Source organism: Salvelinus fontinalis, chromosome 9 (assembly GCF_029448725.1).
Source record: "Salvelinus fontinalis isolate EN_2023a chromosome 9, ASM2944872v1, whole genome shotgun sequence".
NCBI classification, from domain to species: Eukaryota; Metazoa; Chordata; class Actinopteri; order Salmoniformes; family Salmonidae; genus Salvelinus; species Salvelinus fontinalis.
This window is the reverse complement of record NC_074673.1, coordinates 17,184,569-17,207,206: the sequence shown is the minus strand read 5'-3', so window position 1 is coordinate 17,207,206 and position 22,638 is coordinate 17,184,569. Positions and strand designations below refer to the sequence as shown.

Here is a 22,638-nt window from a genome sequence, read left to right as displayed (position 1 = left end):
AGTATTTACATACAGTACTGGTTAAAAGTTTGGACACCTACTCATTCAAGTTATTTTCTACATTGTAGAATAATAGTGAAGACATCAAACTATTAAATAACACATATGGAATCATGTAGTAAGCCAAAAAGTGTGAAAAAATATATATATTTTAGGTTTTAGATTTTTCAAAGTAGCCACCCTTTGCCTTGATGACAGCTTTGTACACTCTTGGCATTCTCTCAACCAGCTTCATGAGGTAGTCACCTGGAATGCTTTTCCAACAGTCTTGAAGGAGTATGCTGCCACATATGCTGAGCACTTGTTGGCTGCTTTTCCTTCACTCTGCAGTCCAACTCATCGCAAACCATCTCAATTGGGTTGAGGTCTGGTGACTGTGGAGGCCAGGTCATCTGATGCAGCATTCCTTCACTCTCCTTCTTAGTCAAATAGCCCTTACATAGCCTGAAGGTGTGTTGGGTGATTGTCCTGTTGAAAAACAAATGATAGTCCCACTAAGCCCAAACCAGATGGGATGGTGTTGCGCTGCAGAATGCTGTGGTAGCCATGCTGGTTGTGTGCCTTGAATTCTAAATAAATCACCGACAGTATCACCAGAAAAGCACCCCCACACCATCACACCTCCTCCTCCATGCTTCACGGTGGGAACCACACATGCAGAGATCATCTGTTCACCTACTCTCTGTCTCACAAAGATACGGCGGTTGGGACCAAAAAAATCTAATTTGGACTCATCTGGCCAAAGGACACATTTCTAATGTCCATTGCTAATTTCTTGGCCCAAGCAAGTCAGTTAAGAACACATTCTTATTTTAAATGATGGCCTAGGATCAGTGGGTTGACTGCCTTGTTCAGGGGCAGAATGACAGATTTTTACCTTGTCAGCTTGGGGATTTGATCTTGCAACCTTCCGGTTCCTAGTCTAATGCTCTAACCACTAGGCTACCTGGCACCCCAGGTGTGCTTTAGTAGTGGTTTCTTTGAAGCAATTCGACCATGAAGGTCTGAACAGTTGATGTTGAGATGTGTCTGTTACTTGAACTCTGTGAAGCATTTATTTGGGCTACAATCTGCGGTGCAGTTAATTTCCGATTTCTGAGGCTGGTAACTCTAATGAACTTATCCTCTGCAGCAGAGCTAACTCTGGGTCTTCCTTTCCTGTGGCAGTCCTCATGAGAGCCAGTTTCATCATAGTGCTTGATGGTTTTTGCGACTGCACTTGAAGAAACTTTCAAAGTTATTGAAATTATCCTGATTGACTGACCTTTATGTCTTAAGGTAATGATGGACTGTCATTTATCTTTGCTTATTTGAGCTATTCTTGCCATAATATGGACTTGGGCTTTTACCAAATAGGGCTATCTTCTGTATACCACCCCTACCCTACCTTGTCACAACATAACTGATTGTCCCAAATGCATTAAGAAGGAAAGAAATTCCACAAATTAACATTTAACAAGGCACACCTGTTAATTGAAATGCATTCCAGTTGACTACCTCATGAAGCTGGTTGAGAGAATGCCAGGAGTGTTCAAACAAGTCAAAGGGTGGCTACTTCAAATATATAATATATTGTGATTGGTTTAACACTTTTTTGGTTACTACATGATTCCATATGTGCTATGTCATAGTTTTGATGTCTTCACTATTATTCTACAATGTAGAAAATAGTAAAAATAAAGAAAAACCCTTGAATGAGTAGGTGTATCCAAACCTTTGACTGGTACAGTATACACAAAAGCTCTCTAGAGAGCACACAGTATAGCTTGCAGTGGGATCTGCGTGCTTCTGAGGCTATAGTCTGTTGGTTCTAGTGAAAGTAGCACAGCACACACTGGTTGAATCAACCTAGTTTCCTACTAATTTAAATGAAATTGCATTGAACCAACATGGAATAGATGTTGAATTGACGTCTGTGCCCAGTGGGCAGGTTCATAAATTGTAGAAGACATCCAATCAAATATCCCCTGCACTCAATGAAATCAATTTCTCTGAGGCTCCTAGTTAAATCCTCATTATATGTTACCTCTCTGTGTCCCAACTCACACCCGGATGCTTTGTAAACACTGAAGCATGTAAATATACAGCTCCAGGAAACAATGCCTGAATTAAACCCAGATCTCAGTCAGGGATTTTTGTTTTCTAATGTATTTCCAAGATGCATCCCATATAGCTGGGGGCACTTACTGCAGGGATATCCATCTTTTGTAACAAAGACAGAGGCCCGAGACTGTAAATTATCATGCAGGGCTGACAACTGTTAAAACTATTACAATATTGCATTGGCAGAGCATAGAATGAGTCCTGTAGTGAAGAGGGAGGTGTTGTTTGTTGTACATTAGGACTGGTGGGCCAAAATAAATAGAGTAACTACATTAACTAAGAAGAATGCTGATTGACACACAACTCCCAAAAATGAGTTTATAAACTTTATCTCCACTATAAAAAGTATCTAGACATTATCTCACATTTCCTTTAGACTAACATTTTGTTTTCAACAGCCTGATTAGTGAGCACATTTTCTATGCCTATGCCAGGCGAAATCGCGCCTCATTAGCTCATTGTTATGGATGTGTCCAAATGAATGTCTCTAGAAAACAGCTTAAACAAATGCAAATGCAGCTACTTTGCTGTTATTCTGGATGCACTTTTCGACGTGACTGTAAATTAGCTGTAGTTGGCTAGCTAGCTAGCAAGCAAGGGATAAGAATGTTGCCAGGCAGCATGGTAATGAACATTTAAAATGAATGACTGGGTTGCATCTATAGATACAGAGCAAAAAGACTGAACGACTGGGTCGCATCTATAGATACAGAGCAAAAAGACTGAACGACTGGGTCGCATCTATAGATACAGAGCAAAAAGACTGAACAACTGGGTCGCATCTATAGATACAGAGCAAAAAGACTGAACAACTGGGTCGCATCTATAGATACAGAGCAAAAAGACTGAACAACTGGGTCGCATCTATAGATACACAGCAAAAAGACTGAACGACTGGGTCGCATCTATAGATACAGAGCAAAAAGACTGAACAACTGGGTCGCATCTATAGATACAGAGCAAAAAGACTGAACGACTGGGTCGCATCTATAGATACAGAGCAAAAAGACTGAACGACTGGGTCGCATCTATAGATACAGAGCAAAAAGACTGAACGACTGGGTCGCATCTATAGATACAGAGCAAAAAGACTGAACAACTAGGTCGCATCTATAGATACAGAGCAAAAAGACTGAACGACTGGGTCGCATCTATAGATACAGAGCAAAAAGACTGAACAACTGGGTCGCATCTATAGATACAGAGCAAAAAGACTGAACGACTGGGTCGCATCTATAGATACAGAGCAAAAAGACTGAACAACTGGGTCGCATCTATAGATACAGAGCAAAAAGACTGAACGACTGGGTCGCATCTATAGATACAGAGCAAAAAGACTGAACGACTGGGTTGCATCTCTAGCAATAGAAACCAAACCGATAGAATGAACAACCAGCCGGCTTGGGTAGCAACCCTAGATTTGTGTAAGGACTATATCTTGCGGAAGGATGAAATGGTATGAATAAATTCATCAAAATAAGGTTTTTAATGAAAATATGTCAATCATTATTTGAATATGTTGGTAAGCCATTGTATAAAGGGGATAATGCCCTCGAAAACTGATGTTTGGAGGATATATTGGCACGGTTTGCCAATATATCCTCCAAACACCGGCTTCTCTGGCATTATCAGTTAATTAAGATACCGATACCAATTATCAGTGAACCAAAAAAAAGCCAATACCGATTAATCGGCTGATTTTTTAAATATATATTTGGAATAATGACAATTACAACAATACGAATGAACAATGAACCCTTTTATTTTAACTTAATATAATACATAAATAAAATCTATTTAGTCTCAAATAAGTAATGAAACATGTTCAATTTGGTTTAAATAATGCAAAAACACAGTGTTGGATAAGAAAGTAAAAGTTCAATATGTGCCATGTAAAAAAGCTAACATTTAAGTTCCTTGCTCAGAACATGAGAACATATGAAAGCTGGTGGTTCAATATTCCCATGTTTTTCAATATTCCCAGTTAAGAAGTTTTAGGTTGTAGTTATTGTGTCGACTATTTCTCTCTATACCATTTGTATTTCGTATACCTTTGACTATTGGATGTTCTTATAAACACTTTAGTATTGCCAGCCTAATCTCGGGAGTTGGTAGGCTTGAAGTCATAAACAGTGCTGTGCTTAAAGCATTGCTAAGAGCTGCTCGCAAACGCAGTAAAGTGCTGTTTGAATGAACTTTTACGAGCCTGCTGTTGCCTACCACCTCTGTCAGACTGCTCTATCAAATATCAAATCATAGACTTAATTATAATAAACACACAGAAATACAAGCCTTTGGTCATTAATATGGTGAAATCCGGAAACTATAATTTCAAAAACAAAACGTTTATTCTTTCAGTGAAATATGGAACCATTCCGTATTTTGTAGAACGAGTTGCAACCCTAAGTCTAATAATTGCTGTTACATTGCACAACCTTCAATGTTATGTCATAATTATGTAAAATTCTGGCAAATGAATTACGGTCTTTGTTAGGAAGAAACACAGTTCGCAACGAACCAGGCAGCCCAAACGGTTGCATATACCCTGACTCTGCTTGCACTGAACGCAAGAGAAGTGACACAATTTCCCTAGTTAATATTGCCTGCTAACATACATTTATTTTAACTAAATAGGCAGGTTAAAAAAAAAATACTTCTGTGTATTGATTTTAAGAAAGGCATTGATGTTTATGGTTAGGTACATTTGTGCATCGAATGTGCTTTTTTTGCGAATGCGTTTTTGTTAAATCATCACCCGTTTGGCAAAGTTAAAGTAGGCTGTGATTGGATGATAAATTAACAGGCACCGCATGGATTATATGCAATGCAGGACAAGCTAGTTAACCTAGTAATATCATCAACCATGTGTAGTTAACTAGTGATTATGCGAAGATTGATTGTTTTTTATAAGATAAGTTTAATGCTAGCTAGCAACTTACTTGGCTCATTGCAGTCACAAGGTCCTTCTGACGCTGCACTCCCATAACAGGTGGTCAGCCTGTTTCCTCATGGATTCAATGTAATCGTCCATAATCAGCGTCCAAAAAGGCTGATTACCGATTGTTCTGAAAACTTGAAATCGGCCCTAATTCATCGGCCATGCCGATTAATCGGTCGACCTCTAATTTTTACCCACAAGGCTATTGTAAGAAAGTGCAGACACATGAAGCTCTTTTGCTGGTATGCATTTTAAATCCTTTTGCATTAACACCATGGTCATTTCACTCCAACTAAGCAATTCAAATGAAATTAAATCACATTTTATCACATGCTTCATAGACAACAGGTGTAGACTAACAGTGAAATGCTTACTTACGGGTTATTTTCCAACAATACAGAGTTTAAGATGAAATATGGAAATAGTGACACAAGGAAAAAGAGAGAAACTATATTCTAGAGACATCCTACATCTTCAATTGATTCCAACATTTCTATTGATCATGCAGTTTCCAGTGGTGTAAATTACTTAAGTAAAAATACTTTATAGTACTACTTGAGAAGTTTTTTGGGGTATATGTACCTTACTATTTATATTTTTGACAACTTTTACTTCACTACATTCTTAAAGAAAATAATGAACTTTTTACTCTACATTTTCCCTGACACCCAAAAGTACTCGTTACATTTAGAATGCTTAAAAGGACAGGAAAATGGTCCAATTCACACACTTATCAAGAGAACATCTCTGGTCATCCCTACTGCCTCTGGTGTGGCAGACTCACTAAACACACATGCTTAGTTGTAAATGATGTCTGAGTGTTGGATTGTGCCCCTGGCTGACCGTAAATTTAAAAAAGCACAAACATTCGCTCTCTGGTTTTAAATAATTGATACTTTTGATACTTAAGTATATTTTAACAATTAAATTTACTTTTGATACTTAAGTATATTTTAAACCAAATACTTTTAGACTTTTATTCAAGTAGTATTTTACTGGGTGACTTTCACTTTTACTTGAGTCATTTTCTATTAAGGTATCTTTACTTTTACTCAAGTATGACAATTGGGTACTTTTTCCACCACTGGCAGTTTCTGTCCCAACACTGTGATAAATTGTCACATGGACACGTGGTAAGCCCGTCGATGTCCATGGCCACGTGGTAAGCACGTCGATGTCCATGGCCAGGACCTCAAAGCCGATAGCCCACAACAGAGCACCCAGAGGCAATAGAAAGGAAAGTGGTGAAAACAAGCCAATAGAATCATTAAAAGTCATGGAAGGCAGGCCAGCAGAGTGGTAAAGGCCTAATGTCCTGTCTATATTAATTAGGCTATGTAGAGTCAGTCTAAGGTGCAGCAAGGCAGGCAGTTGTGCAGCATAGCCAGGCTGTCTCACTATGTAGCAGCCAGCTGCTCTCCTCAGGCCTCTCCTGGCTGGACTTCTCCATCTACATTCAGCTTCATTAGAATTGATCACATTAACATTGGGGCTAATTAGGTGGGGATCCCTTCCTTAACGTCACACAGGTGTATTGTAGATGTAAAGCATTTCCCCAGGGAAGAACCAGGACAAGGATGAAAGTCTTCTCTGTGTTTTCACCGAGCCAGGTCCCAGATATTTTTGTACTGTTTTGGTAAGCCTTATGGCTCCCAGAGTGGCAGCCCCCCAAAATCTATATATATATGCCTTTTGGAGTGGTTGGGTTAAAAGCAGAAGTCAAATTTCGGTTGGACCTTGTGTGCAATTGACCAATAAAGTGATCTTAATCTTGATTTTAATGAGTTGGCAAGACAGCACCAACAGATCTGAGACCAGGCCACCATTCACTTGCTTGCAAGTCTGAAGTATGCCAGTTTGGAGGGGATCAACTGACTTGACATTGTATGTACAGTACCCTCTCTGCTTTCATTGGTTGGTGGGATTAAAGGTTTGGACAGCAGCATACCACCCTGTATCCCACTACTGGCTTGCTTTTGAAGCTAAGCAGGGTTGGTCCTGGTCAGTCCCTGGATGGGAGACCAGATGTTGCTGGAAGTGGTGTTGGTTAGCCAGTAGGAGGCACCTTTTCCTCTGGTCTAAAAAAATATCCCAATGCCTCAAGGGCAATGATTGCCCTGTGTAGGGGGACGTTAAACGAATGTCTGACTCTCTGTGGTCACTAAAGATCCCATTACACTTTTTTTATTGATTTTTAATTTCACCTTTATTTAACCAGCTAGGCTAGTTGAGAACAAGTTCTCATTTACAACTGCGACCTGGCCAAGATAAAGCAAAGCAGTGCGACACAAACAACACAGAGTTACACATGGGGTAAACAAATGTACAGTCAATAACACAATATAAAAATCTATATACAGTGTGTGCAAATGTACTAAGATTAGGGAGGTAAGGGAATAAATAGGCCATAGTGGCGAAATAATGACAATTTAGCAATTTAACACTGGAGTAATAGATAGTGCAGGAGATTAATGTGCAAGTAGAGATACCTGGGTGCAAAGGAGCAAAAAATAAATAGCAATATGGGGATGAGGTAGTTGGGTGGGCTATTTACAGATGCAATGGTTGGTAAGCTGCTCTGACAGCTGATGCTTAAAGTTAGTGAGGGAGATATAAGACTCCAGTTTCAGTGATTTTTGCAATTCGTTCCAGTCATTGGCAGCAGAGAACTGGAAGGAAAGGCGGCCAAAGGAAGTATTGGCTTTGGGGCAAAGACTTATAGATGACCTGGAGCCAGTGGGTTTGGTGACGAATATGAAGCGAGGGCCAGCCAACGAGAGCATACAGGTCATAGTGGTGGGTAGTATATGGGGCTTTGGTGACAAAACGGATGGCACTGTGACTACATCAAATTTGCTGAGTAGAGTGTTGGAGGCTATTTTGTAAATGACATCGCCGAAGTCAAGGATCGGTAGGATAGTCAGTTTTACGAGGGTATGTTTGGCAGCATGAGTGAAGGATGCTTTGTTGCGGAATAGGAAGCCGATTCTAGATTTAATTTTGGATTGGAGATGCTTAATGTGAGTCTGGAAGGAGAGTTTACAGTCTAACCAGACACCTAGGTATTTGTAGTTGTCCACATATTCAGAGTCAGAACCGTCCAGAGTAGTGATGCTAGATGGGCGGGCGGGTGCGGGCAGCGATCGGTTGAAGAGCATGCATTTACTTTTACTTGCATTTAAGAGCAGTTGGAGGCCACGGAAGGAGTGTTGTATGGCATTGATGCTTGTCTGGACATTTGTTAACACAGTTAACACTCATTGTAAGAGTAGGGGTGTTAACCCCAAATCTGCCTCTCATACCATCATGTTCACCTAATCATCCCGTTTACAATTGGCTTTTTCCTCTTCCCTGTAACTATTCCCCAGGTCGTTGCTGTAAATGAGAACGTGTTCTCTGTCAATTTACCTGGTAAAATAAGGGTTAAATAAAATAAATAAATACAAATTCTTCCAGATTATGCAACTGTTGTCCTGATTGTGATTAAGTAGAGCCAGCATTAATCCAAACCTGGCCAATGGCACCAAGGTCATCGTGCCTGCACCTGCTCTACGAAATCAAATGTATTTTATAAAGCCCTTTTCAGATCAGCAGTTACAGATACCCAGCCGAAAACCCCAAAGAACAAGTATTCCAGATGCAGGAGCATAGTGGCTAGGAAAAACTCCATAGGAGGCAGAAACTTAATAAGAAAGCTAGAGAGGAAGCAGGCACTGAGGGGTGGCCAGGCCTACCTAAACTGATGCTTTAACTGATGGTCTCCAAGTGATTACAGCAGAAATCCAAGTGAAATGTTCACCTCAGGAAATCAGGAGTAACAATATCAACTGTGGGGTTGTAACAGTCAGTACTGGTGGTAGGTGACATAGAGGTGCAAAGGGCACACAACTGGACTCAGTGGTCATCGTAACGTCCAACTAAAACGCCTTCTATTACATCATACTGTACAACAGCTGAAAATAAATTGCATGTGTCTGCAATATCAACACGTTAAGATCTCAATCTAAACTCTCATTTAACCACTATTTAATGAATCCAAACCATGAAAGAACATTTTAATCTTTGAGCTTTAAAGTAATTAAATAGAGAGACAGCACCTGAATCAAAAATGTGAGGAATTACTTTGAAGAACACTCCCAATTATCTGAGATTGTTTGATAAATAACATATAAAGCAGATGATCATCTAAGCCCAGAGTAAAGCTGGGGTAAACAGTCCACTTCTGTTCTCTCTCAACACTTTAATCCTCCAATTACCAGCCCTAAACCTCCAAACGGGCCTTTTCTTAATTGGAACTGCTCAACTCCTGCGTCCTCTCTCTTCCGTCCTCTCTCGCCTCCTTTTGAAAATCGAGGAGAGGCGAAGAGAGGCGGCGAGGAGAGGGAACGTGGACAAAAATGCATTTGTATGAAATGAGACTCTCCTTCTCCACTCATGCATTATCAGGCAATTGATGTTTGCAGCAACACAATCTCACACTCAATTCGTGCAAATATCGACAAAAAGTATTTCAGCATATTTTGTGCGTTTTTGTGTGGCTTAATTTGTGTGAAAAATACACATTTTTGTGCGACTTCATTCGTAGGAAAAGACAGTGTTTTGGGGGCAAACTTCGGAAACAATCTTTTGTAAGTTATTAGAGCAATGCATGGTGGGCAAGGGTGTTCTACACTGCCTTTTTTAGTGTCCCACATTTTTGTATACAAACAAACAAACATGTTAACAACCCAATATTGTTCATGAAATTATTTTTGTATTAATGCCAATACTGTTTCTATGTTTGTTTTCACATAATACTTTGGGAGACTGGTGCAGGTTTTTCATGTAGGCAACAGTAGGCCTAAATAATTTTCTTCATAATGTATTTCATATTTTGTGGAGCATACATTACACCATTTTCTTCATAGGGCATTTTATACAAGGCTATGTCGAAATCTATGAGGGTTGCCACATTGAAGAAAAAATACTGATTCTTCTTTTCTTTTTTTTGGTATTGACGAAGGAATTTGATTGGGGATTGGGGATACATTTTTATGATGGGAAATTATAATACACACCATCTGAAATGAATGAAATACCCTAACCCTAAGCTATGTTCAATGTCAGCAGCAATTTCCAGTGAGAAATGTTCCGTCTGATGCCATTTGGCAATGTGTTTCACAGCCCTATAACAATGATACAAGTTATATCACCTTAAAAAGGGTTTATTTACAACCTCTGGGATATAACATGTTGGGCAAAATGGTATAGGAGAGTCACAGGTAACCCCTAACTTGAGTTCAGTCATCGCCAATGAGAACCAAGAGGGGCCTAGCTTTGTCCTTCATGACTTGGAAAGGCCTTGATTCTAGGCTGTAGAAAATCCTCCATCCATCTCATTAGATCAGACCAGGATGAAACAACAGTGATTCATATTACTGGTTTGCATCCTAAATAAATGATAGTTGTGTTTTGCTGCATAACACACATGATTTGTCTACCCATATGATGTGGATCATTGTCAGGTTATTAGATGTATACGTTTCAGTAACAACAAAACACCATGGTTGTCATAACACTTTAAACAGGTAGTTTGTAAATAGGTAGAATGTGTTTGTTATCAGTCCACATTGGTAAAGGAACTGATGTAAATGAGACAGTCACCTTCTGTAGGTCAAGCAGTACCATTCCACACAGATTTCCCTCATCAATCTCTTTCCTGATGAAGTCAGTCAAGTAAAGTAGACATGAATCAGTGGAGTATGTTTTTCTAAAACCCGACTGAAAATCATACATTAGACCCTGTTTGTTAACATATTCATACATTTGCTCATGTACAACTGGATGGGACTTCCACCTTCATTGGCTGATCATTCCTGGTGATCCTGTTGGAGTCATGTCCAACCTGGTCATCAGGAGGGATCAGCCAATCGTGAAGAAGAAAATGGAGTACTTCAAAATGGAGATAGCCTTAATGGCTCTGCCCATGCTGTCAGATGCTATATTTGCACAGATACAAAGATGAGTCCGCTATCTATCTCTATGGGTGTATGAAATAGTGTTCCTCCTTTAGATAAAGTGCCTCTAGGGGCGCTGTTGAGGCACTATCCAATCATACAGCAATCAGCAGTTCACGTCAGGTGCGATTTGAAATCAGCTCAAGCTTACAGAAGAATATATGGATCATATACAGTCAATTCATTCAATCAAATCTGAACAGAAGACAAATCATACATTATTCCTCTTTGGTTCTGAATAGTGTTCAGACTATTATTGTTCATATTCAATTGTAATACATTTTTCATATTTTAGTCATTTAGCAGACGCTCTTATCCAGAGCTATTTACAGGAGAAAATAGGGTAAGTGCCTTACTCAAGGGCACATCAACAGATTTTTCACCTAGCCGTCTCGGGAATTCGAACCAGCGACCTTTCAGTTACTGGCCCAATGCTCTTAACCTCTAGGCTACCTACCAATGCTAGGATACCTATCATCATCATAAATATAATCATAACAAACAGACTTCAAGATTTCTTAGCCAAGGTCAATGATTCACAGACACACAGCAGACTTTGAATGCATCCTATATGACTGGCTCACACCACTGCTTCCCTCTAGTGGTGAATATATAACATCACACACTGTATCCCATCCTGGGGATTTGCTTGACCATAGGGACAGAACCACAGTATATGATAGCTATCTTGATCAGGCAGAACACAGTTGTTTTAAATCAGGTATTTTATTCTGCAGTCCGAAGAGAGACAGTCAGCCACCTGGAATTTAAAAAAGACAGTACACAAATATGAATAATCTCAACAAACATTAGCAGCATTATCCCCTAGGACAGTTATCTCCTCTCCTCTTACTGTGGAAGTCAGGAGCTCCTTTGGTCCCGTCTGTTGTTGTACAATCATGGTCTCGAGATCTCGTCACTCAAGCATAGCTGGCTCTCATCTCAATCTTTTCCTTTCAATCTGGAAAGGAGAAATGCTTATACAAATATATCTGTTGGCAAATGTACCGCAGAATCCACAGTTCACTTTCTTTCTGTAAATAAAAACATCAGAATAACCCCTGCTCTATTTTTGACAGACGGTTGATGTAGGGCTCTCCTGATGACACACACAGTAGTATGTCCTCCCTGGAGATCAGAGGCCTGCCGTCTGCAGCGTACAGCCTGGAGGTGGACCGGGACAGTCCCAGCCTCACGGTACAGAGGCCTGTCGTCTGCAGCGTGCAGCCTGGAGGTGGACCGGGATAGGCCCAGCCTCACGGTACAGAGGCCTGCCGTCTGCAGCGTACAGCCTGGAGGTGGACCGGGATAGGCCCAGCCTCACGGTACAGAGGCCTGCCGTCTGCAGCGTACAGCCTGGAGGTGGACCGGGATAGGCCCAGCCTCATGGTACAGAGGCCTGCCGTCTGCAGCGTACAGCCTGGAGGTGGACCGGGACAGTCCCAGCCTCACGGTACAGAGGCCTGCCATCTGCAGCGTACAGCCTGGAGGTGGACCGGGATAGGCCCAGCCTCACGGTACAGAGGTCTGCCGTCTGCAGCGTACAGCCTGGAAGCGGACCGGGATAGGCCCAGCCTCACGGTACAGAGGCCTGCCGTCTGCAGCGTACAGCCTGGAGGTGGACCGGGATAGGCCCAGCCTCACGGTACAGAGGCCTGCCGTCTGCAGCGTACAGCCTGGAAGCGGACCGGGACAGTCCCAGCCTCACAGTACAGAGGCCTGCCGTCTGCAGCGTATAGCCTGGAGGTGGACCGGGACAGTCCCAGCCTCACGGTACAGAAGCCTGCTGTCTGCAGCGTACAGCCTGGAGGTGGACCGGGACAGTCCCAGCCTCACGGTACAGAAGCCTGCCGTCTGCAGCGTACCGGGACAGTCCCAGCCTCACGGTACAGAGGTCTGCCGTCTGCAGCGTACAGCCTGGAAGCGGACCGGGATAGGCCCAGCCTCACGGTACAGAGGTCTGCCGTCTGCAGTGTACAGCCTGGAAGCGGACCGGGACAGGCCCAGCCTCACGTTACTGCAGCTGCAACTTTCAGTAACACACAGTTACCACTTACTGAGGAGATTGAAAAATAAATTCTAACAGAACCCTAATATGTGGCAGGAAATTCATCTTTAGCACAAAATATAGCATGTTACTAATGGTGCCCCATAGAGAATCCAGACTGGATATTGATATCAGACTCATACCTTTTTTGTCAATTTGGAGGAAGTATCTCTTCCATGCTTTTCCCCCAGACGTGGATAGATATATGCCTGTCTCCATTGGGTATTAACTCTTGACAACAGGCTGATGGTACAGTTCCTGGAAGTTACCAGTGGCCTTTCTCTTGTACGGTCTCCATCTCAGCTGGTAGAGTCTGGAGAGAAAAAACTAAAAGTGATTATCAATGTCACATGATAATAAGGTTACTATGTCATCTCTGAAGGATCAAAACCTTGCTCCTATTATGCTCCTCTATAGCATGCTTATGTCAGCAGAGTGCTCTCAGAGTCTCTACCAGGGATGCAGTACAACTACACGCTTAGAAAAAGGTTCCCATAGCATAGGACAATTATTTTTTAGTTCCAGGTAGAACCCTTTTTGGTTTCAGGGTGGGTGGACCCAAGAGTATAGAGGGTACATTCTACACCTAAGATCAAACTCATGTATCCACAGATGATGCAGTCTCTATTGCACTCCACACTGCCCTTTCCCACCTGGTCAAAAGGAACACCTATGTGAGAATGCTATTCATTGTCTACAGCTCAGCGTTCAACACCACTGGGACTAGTCACATCCCTCTGCAACTGGATCCTGGACTTCCTGACGGGCGCCCCCAGGTGGTAAGGGTAGGTAACAACACATCTGCCACACTGATCCTCAACACTGGAGCTCCACAGGGGTGCGTGCTCAGTCCCCTCCTGTACTCCCTGTTCACCCACGACTGCACGGCCAGGCACGACTCCAACATCATCATTAAATTTGCCGATGACACAACAGTGGTATGCCTGATCACCGACAACGACGAGACAACCTATAGGGAGGAGGTCAGAGACCTGGCCGTGTGGTGCTAGGACAACAACCTCTCCCTCAACGTGATCAAGACAAAGGAGATGATTGTGGATTACAGGAAAAGAGGACCGAGCACGCCCCCATTCTCATCGACGGGGCTGCAGTGGAGCAGGTTGAGAGCTTCAAGTTCCTTGGTGTCCACATCACCAACAAACTAACATAGTTTAAGCACACCATGACAGCCATGAAGTGGGCACGGTAAACCTATTCCCCCTCAGGAGACTGAAAAGATTTGACATGGGTCCTGAGATCCTCAAAAGGTTCTACAGCTGTACCATCGAGAGCATCCTGACTGGTTGCATCACTGCCTGGTATGGCAACCGCTCGGCCTCCGACTGCAAGGCACTACAGAGGGTAATGCGTACGGCCCAGTACATCACTGGGGCCAAGCTTCCTGCCATGCAGGACCTCTATACCAGACGGTGTCAGAGGAAGTCCCTAAAAATTGTCAAAGACTCCCGCCACCCTAGTCATAGACTGTTCTCTCTGCTACCACACAGCAAGCTAGGTCTAGGTCCAAGAGGCTTCTTAACAGCTTCTACCCCCAAGCCATAAGACTCTTTAACATCTAGTCAAATGGCTACCCAGACTTCACATTGCCCTCCCCCTCCCCACACCAGTGCCACTCTGTTGTCATCTATGCATAGTCACTTTAATTAACTCTACCTACATGTATATACTACCTTAACTAACCAGTGCCAGTATATATTGTTATTTTTTACTGCTGAACTTTAATTACTTGTTACTTTTATCTCTTATTCTTCTCCATATTTTTTTACACTGCACTGTCGGTGAGGGGCTCGTAAGTAAGCATGTCACTAAGGTAGTGAATACCTGTTGTATTCGGCGCATGTGACTAATACAATTAGATTTTATGTGTAGGAAGAAGAACACTGACAATCCTAACAGAGATGCAATGTCATTGAATGAGCAAATCTAGTTCATTCAATGCACTATTCATAATAGTTTATTCCCCATAGTACATGATGTGGCCACACAATAGCCTCGCACCACCATCCTGAAGTCGCGAGATTACATTCTGTTACGCTACATGGATACAGAACAGTTAGGTCAGGTTAGCCACACGATACTATATTTTCAAATGTTACAGAATTGAAACACGTTTACTAAAATGCCATCAAAAATGCATTATTTGTAAAGGCAGTCATTGTTGTTCTCCCCCTTAGACGAGGAGGAGCATGGATAGGACCAAGATGCGGATTGAGGGAAATAAGCCATCTTTTAATGACAACAGCAAACAAGACACTACAAAACAACAAATGTGACTAACCTTCAACCATCCTGTGAGGACACAGGAACAAACACCCACAAACCCCCAGTGAAACCCTGGCTGCCTTAGTATGACTCTCAATTAGAGACAAACGATACACACCTGTCTCTAATTGAGAATCATACCAGGCCGAACACAAAACCCAACCTAGAAATACAAAACATAGACTGTCCACCCAAAACACACGCCCTGACCATAAACACATACAAAAACAACATAAAACAGGTCAGGACCGTTACAGAACCCCCCCCTCAAGGTGCGAACGCCAGGCGCACCAGCACAAAGTCCAGGGGAGGGTCTGGGTGGGCAGTTGACCACGGTGGTGGCTCAGGCTCTGGACGCTGTCCCCACACCACCATAGTCACTCCCCGCTTCTGTCTTCCCCTCCCAATGACCACCCTAAAACTAACATCCCCTAAATGAACGGCCAGCACCGGGATAAGGGGCCGCACCGGGATAAGGGGCCGCACCGGGATAAGGGGCGGCAGGTCCTGGCTGAGGGACTCCGGCAGGTCCTGGCTGAGGGACTCCGGCAGGTCCTGGCTGAGGGACTCCGGCAGGTCCTGGCTGAGGGACTCCGGCAGGTCCTGGCTGAGGGACTCCGGCAGGTCCTGGCTGAGGGACTCCGGCAGGTCCGGGCTGAGGGACTCCGGCAGGTCCGGGCTGAGGGACTCCGGCAGGTCCGGGCTGAGGGACTCCGGCAGGTCCGGGCTGAGGGACTCCGGCAGGTCCGGGCTGAGGGACTCCGGCAGGTCCGGGCTGAGGGACTCCGGCAGGTCCGGGCTGAGGGACTCCGGCAGGTCCGGGCTGAGGGACTCCGGCAGGTCCGGGCGGAGGGACTCCGGCAGGTCCGGGCGGAGGGACTCCGGCAGGTCCGGGCGGAGGGACTCCGGCAGGTCCGGGCGGAGGGACTCCGACCGGTCCGGGCGTAGGGACTCCGACCGGTCCGGGCGTAGGGACTCCGACCGGTCCGGGCGTAGGGACTCCGACCGGTCCGGGCGTAGGGACTCCGACCGGTCCGGGCGTAGGGACTCCGACCGGTCCGGGCGTAGGGACTCCGACCGGTCCGGGCGTAGGGACTCCGGCAGATCCTGGCTGGACGGCTCCGGCAGATCCTGGCTGGACGGCTCCGGCAGATCCTGGCTGGACGGCTCCGGCAGATCCTGGCTGGACGGCTCCGGCAGATCCTGGCTGGACGGCTCCGGCAGGTCCTGGCTAGACGGCTCCGGCAGGTCCTGGCTGGACGGCTCCGGCAGGTCCTGGCTGGACGGCTCCGGCAGGTCCTGGCTGGACGGCTCCGGCAGGTCCTGGCTGGACGGCTCCGGCAGGTCCTGGCTGGACGGCTCCGGCAGGTCCTGGCTGGACGGCTCCGGCAGGTCCTGGCAGGACGGCTCCGGCTGGTCATGGCAGGACGGCTCCGGCTGGTCATGGCAGGACGGCTCCGGCTGGTCATGGCAGGACGGCTCCGGCTGGTCATGGCAGGACGGCTCCGGCTGGTCATGGCAGGACGGCTCTGGCGCTAGGCAGACGGCAGACTCTGGCCGGCTGAGACGCACTATAGGCCTGGTGCGTGGCACCGGAACTGGAGGCACCGGGCCGAGGGCACGCACCTCAGGGCGAGTGCGGGGAACAGGAACTGGGCACACTGGACTCTCGTGGCGCACTCTAGGCCTGGTGCGTGGTACCGGAACTGGAGGCACCGGGCTGGAGACCCGCACCATAGGGAGAGTGCGTGGAAGAGGAACAGAGCTCTGGAGATGCACTGGAAGCCTGGTGCGTGGTGTAGGCACTGGTGGTACTGAGCTGGGGTGGGAAGGTGGCGCCGGATATACCGGACCGTGAAGGAGGACACGTGCTCTTGAGCACCGAGCCTCCCCAACCTTACCAGGTTGAATGGTCCCCGTAGCCCTGCCAGTGCGGCGAGGTGGAATAGCCCGCACTGGGCTATGCAGGCGAACCGGGGACACCACCTGTAAGGCTGGTGCCATGTACGCCGGCCCGAGGAGACGTACTGGAGACCAGATACGTTGGGCCGGCTTCATGGCACTCGGCTCGATGCCCAACCTAGCCCTCCCAGTGCGGCAAGGTGGAATAGCCCGCACTGGGCTAAGCACGCGTACTGGGGACACCGTGCGCTTTACCGCATAACACGGTGTCTGACCAGTACGACGCCCTCTTACTCCACGGCAAGCCCGGGGAGTCGGCTCAGGTATCCAACCCGGCTTCGCCACACTCCCCTTTAGCCCCCCCCCCCCCCAAGAAATTTCTGGGTGAGCCTCTCGGGCTTCCAGCCTCTCCTATGTGCTGCCTCCTCATACCAGCGCTCCTGGGCTGTGGCTGCCTTCCTCTCCTCCCGAGAGCGGCGATTCTCTCCAACCCTTCCCCAGGGTCCCTTTCCGTTCATGATCTCCCAAGACCATTCCTCCTGTGTCCAGTGCTTTAGTTCCTTTTCTCTCTCCTCAATCCGCTTGGTCCTGTTATGGTGGGTGTTTCTGTAAAGGCAGTCATTGTTGTTCTCCCCCTTAGACGAGGAGGAGCATGGATAGGACCAAGATGCGGATTGAGGGAAATAAGCCATCTTTTAATGACAACAGCAAACAAGACACTACAAAACTACAAAACAACAAATGTGACTAACCTTCAACCGTCCTGTGAGGACACAGGAACAAACACCCACAAACCCCCAGTGAAACCCTGGCTGCCTTAGTATGACTCTCAATTAGAGACAAACGATACACACCTGTCTCTAATTGAGAATCATACCAGGCCGAACACAAAACCCAACCTAGAAATACAAAACATAGACTGCCCACCCAAAACACACGCCCTGACCATAAACACATACAAAAACAACATAAAACAGGTCAGGACCGTTACAGTGTTGTCCTGTATTCCATTAAGCCCCAGTAGCCATGGTGGATAGAGAGCAGAACAGATCTTTCAGGTACCTCATCTTGTCTCTCTTTATCTCCAGATCAGTCAGTCAGTACCACAGTGTCACGTTCTGACCTTAGTTCTTTGTATTTTCTTTGTTTTAGTATGGTCAGGGGGTGAGTTGGGTGGGTTATCTATGTTTTGTGTTTCTATGTTGTTTTTTTTGTTTGGCCTGATATGGTTCTCAATCAGAGGCAGGTGTTAGTCATTGTCTCTGATTGGGAACCATATTTAGGTAGCCTGTTTTCTGTTGTGTTTTGTGGGTGGTTGTCTTTCGTGTCTGTGTGTTCCACACGGAACTGTTTCGGTTTTCAGTAGTTCACTTTATTGTTTTGTATCTCAGTGTTCAGTTTGTTCTATTAAAGATTCATTATGAACACTTACCACGCTGCGCATTGGTCCGACCTTTCTTACTCCTCGTCAGATGAGGAGGACGGATTCCGTTACAAACAGGAGGTTGGTGGCAGCTTAATTGGGGAGGACGGGCTCGTGGTAATGGCTGGAGCAGAATAGGTGGAATGGTATCAAATACATCAAACACGTGGGTTCCATGTGTTTGATGCCATTCCATTAGCTCCATTATTATGAGCCGTCCTCCCCTCAGAAGCCTACACTGGACTCTCGCCTTCTGTAGCCACAGAACCCACTGCAGCTTCTCTCTTCTGCTAACTGATGCAACATAACGCACACACCATGTTTATGTGTATAGGAATATGCAGTGATTTACAAACCCCTAATTGCTGCTCGAGTTCATACAAGGGAACATTATCTGCAAAGTCATCACCCAGGCAGCAAAACACACGTCTCATTAGCATCTGGCCGTTACAGGCCATGCATGAAATGTGTTATTAAATGAAGCAGCATCTCATCTGGGTCGGGCCTCCCCAGGGCAATGCTGCTAGGATTCACCCACAGGCAAGAACTGAACAAGAATAACCAGGATGGAACATGTGCTGTAGTAGCAAAAGAGACATTACTGTATGTGTATTTATGTACAATTTCCTAATATGAATTCCCCATTAGCACATGCACGCACCACTGTGTTTGTCTCACCATCTAAGGGGAGGTAGGGCTCTCCACAGGACAACCAGACATGGATGGGGACCTCAGTATCAGCGCCAGTAGACACTTATCTACAGAGCACTCACCTGGAACACACGTCTCTGAACCTGGGGATAGAGGAGAGGTCAGTGGTAAAGGTCAAAGATGAGCAAATACTGCCCAAATATCATCATTAAGGTCATCTGAGTGGTGTGTGTGTAATCAGATATATAATCAGACACCAGAGCTTATGAATGCAAGTCTCATTCAAAGGAAGTGGGGGAAGCTGTCAAGTCTGGACATGACCCTCCACTCCCCTGTCCTGTCCTGTTCTGTCCTGTCCTGTGTGTGTGTGTGTGTGAGTGAGATAGGTAGCAGGATATTTAAGTCCAGGGGTATGTGTATCTGGGTCTGGGTTCTGCAGACAGTCATTGAGGCCCACGCTTTGAGCTGTGGTAGGGTGAAGATCTGGGTGCCGTCTGTAGTGTAGAGGAGTAGAGCAGCCCTGAGGAGCTGAAGTTGGTGCATTCTGACAGCAACTACAGACACACAGAAACTCATACTGTATACCTGTGTAACAACAAAGTAATACACATACTTGTACTGTTTATGCTGCTATAGTATACTGCTAAAGTATAGATGTAGTTACTGTAGCTACACAAGTCAATACAGTATTAGGAGATGACAGTGTGTCTGTCTGTTTTAGTGACCCTGTGGTGTCTCACCAGGGGCTTTGTTGCCACGGTGATCAGCTGGCCCTCTTCTATGTCCCCCTGGCCATTCCTGTGATCCAGGATCTGCACACCTCTGGGGACTGCGTCTGCTCCTGCAGCACTACAGCCTCCGTCCTCAGTGACTCTAGACGATGCAGAATGGCCTCTGCTGCAGACTCACTGAGCTCCATCTGCAGGAGGACACAGCTGGAATCTTAGTCTCTCACACACAGAAATGAAGACACACACATACACACACTCTCCTGGGGGTTCATGAGGAGAACATCCTCACTCCAATGCAGCCATCTGCACCACCTTGGATTTCATAATAAACTTCCCACCAACTTGATTTCAGGGAATGGTGTAGGGGATACTGGATGTACCACTACCTTGTGGACCTTGAGGACCCTGAAGGGTCCAATTGGGCTGAGCTGGTGGTTGTAGAGCAGGAGGAGGAGGATTCTGGGGGAAGCTTCTGGAAAACTCTGCTCTCTCTCAGTCCAATGGAACAGCTGGGACACACATCCATCCTGTCCCCACAGATCACCTGTGACAACTCCATTGTGTCCTCCTCCCAGAGCGCTAAGAACCTTGGCGGGATCTTGGACAACACCCTGTCGTTCTCAACTAACATCAAGGCGGTGGCCCGTTCCTGTAGGTTCATGCTCTACAACATCCGCAGAGTACGACCCTGCCTCACACAGGAAGCGGCGCAGGTCCTAATCCAGGCACTTGTCATCTCCCGTCTGGATTACTGCAACTCGCTGTTGGCTGGGCTCCCTGCCTGTGCCATTAAACCCCTACAACTCATCCAGAACGCCGCAGCCCGTCTGGTGTTCAACCTTCCCAAGTTCTCTCACGTCACCCCGCTTCTCCGCTCTCTCTACTGGCTTCCAGTTGAAGCTCGCATCCGCTACAAGACCATGGTGCTTGCCTACGGAGCTGTGAGGGGAACGGCACCTCAGTACCTTCAGGCTCTGATCAGGCCCTACACCCAAACAAGGGCACTGCGTTCATCCACCTCTGGCCTGCTCGCCTCCCTACCACTGAGGAAGTACAGTTCCCGCTCAGCCCAGTCATAACTGTTCGCTGCTCTGGCACCCCAAAGGTGGAACAAACTCCCTCACGACGCCAGGACAGCGGAGTCAATCACCACCTTCCGGAGACACCTGAAACCCCACCTCTTTAAGGAATACCTAGGATAGGATAAAGTAATCCTTCTGACCCCCCCCCCCCTTAAAAGATTTAGATGCACTATTGTAAAGTGGCTGTTCCACTGGATGTCATAAGGTGAATGCACCAATTTGTAAGTCGCTCTGGATAAGAGCGTCTGCTAAATGACTTAACCTGTTGAGGATGGGGGCGCTGTTGTCACTATTTATGCTAATCGTGTAATTTTTGAAACGGCTTCCCACAAAATTCTTGATCGTACAATATGCATATTATTATTATTATTGGATAGAAAACAGTCTATAGTTTCTATAGGAGTTGAAATTTTGTCTCTAAGTGGAACAGAACCCATTCTACAGCAATTTCCCTGACATGGAGTCAGATTTCAGAAATGTTGGCCCCTGATCTGGAGTCAGTTAAAAGGGCACTGTTATTGCTATGAGTATACGGACACTGCTTACGTCTTCCCCTGGATGCCTTTACGTGATGACGATTTGAATGGGGTCGATTGCGCGTTCACAGGCACTATAAATTAAAAAACCCTGTAGCTAGCAAGTCTTTTCTTGCTGCGTAATGCGCCTGGAGGACATCGACCCGCACTTGTTCCAAGCATTAGTGGAGGGAGTAATATTACTCTGGTCATGTTTCTACTCGTTATGGGAGTTAAAAACATCATAAAGTAGTTAATTTAAAGCGTTTTATAGCAATTTATATCCGTTTAGTGCGATTTTGGGACATTTATTTCTGAAACGCTGTGAATTGCTGGGCACGCTTCCAGTTCATCCCGAACGCAGTTGGCATTTCCACATGGCAAGAGGACAGCTTTCCACCAAAAGACGATTAGACCCAAGAAAGGATCCTTTGCCCAAGATACTGATGGAAGAACAGCTCAAAGTAGGACATTTTTATTATGATAAATCGTGTTTCTGTCGAAAAATGTTAGTGGCTTAGGACGCCATGTTTTTTGACGTAGCTTCGCTTGGCGCAAACTGTATTGAAAAGTAAGGATAATTTAAAAAATGTAATTCCGCGATTGTATTAAGAATTAAATTGTCTATCAATCCCTGTCCACCCTATATTTTTTAGTCACGTTTATGAGTATTTATGTATAAGAGTAGATCACTGTCTAATATGGCGCACGGACATTTTCTCACCAGCTGGGCTACATTTCACATTGTCTAACCATGATTTTGGTGGCTAAATATAAACATTTTCGATCAAACTCTATATGGATTGTGTAATATGATGTTACAGGAGTGTCATCTGAAGAATTCTGAGAAGGTTAGTGAAAAAAATAATATATTTTGGCGATGTTTACGTTATCGCTCACTTTGGCTAGAATTAATGCTGGGGTAATGTTTGCACATGTGCTATGCTAATATAACGATTTATTGTGT

At 45.4% G+C, this 22,638-nt stretch overlaps 1 long non-coding RNA gene across 1 annotated transcript; it reads right to left on the bottom strand.

Moving 5' to 3' along the window:
• Positions 1-11,792: 11,792 nt before the first annotated feature.
• Positions 11,793-19,580, bottom strand: LOC129861775 (uncharacterized). Its single transcript, XR_008760670.1, has 3 exons — positions 19,371-19,580; positions 13,228-13,397; positions 11,793-11,998 (listed from the first exon to the last, which is right to left on the bottom strand). It is a non-coding gene; the product is annotated as an uncharacterized LOC129861775 (long non-coding RNA).
• Positions 19,581-22,638: the final 3,058 nt, after the last annotated feature.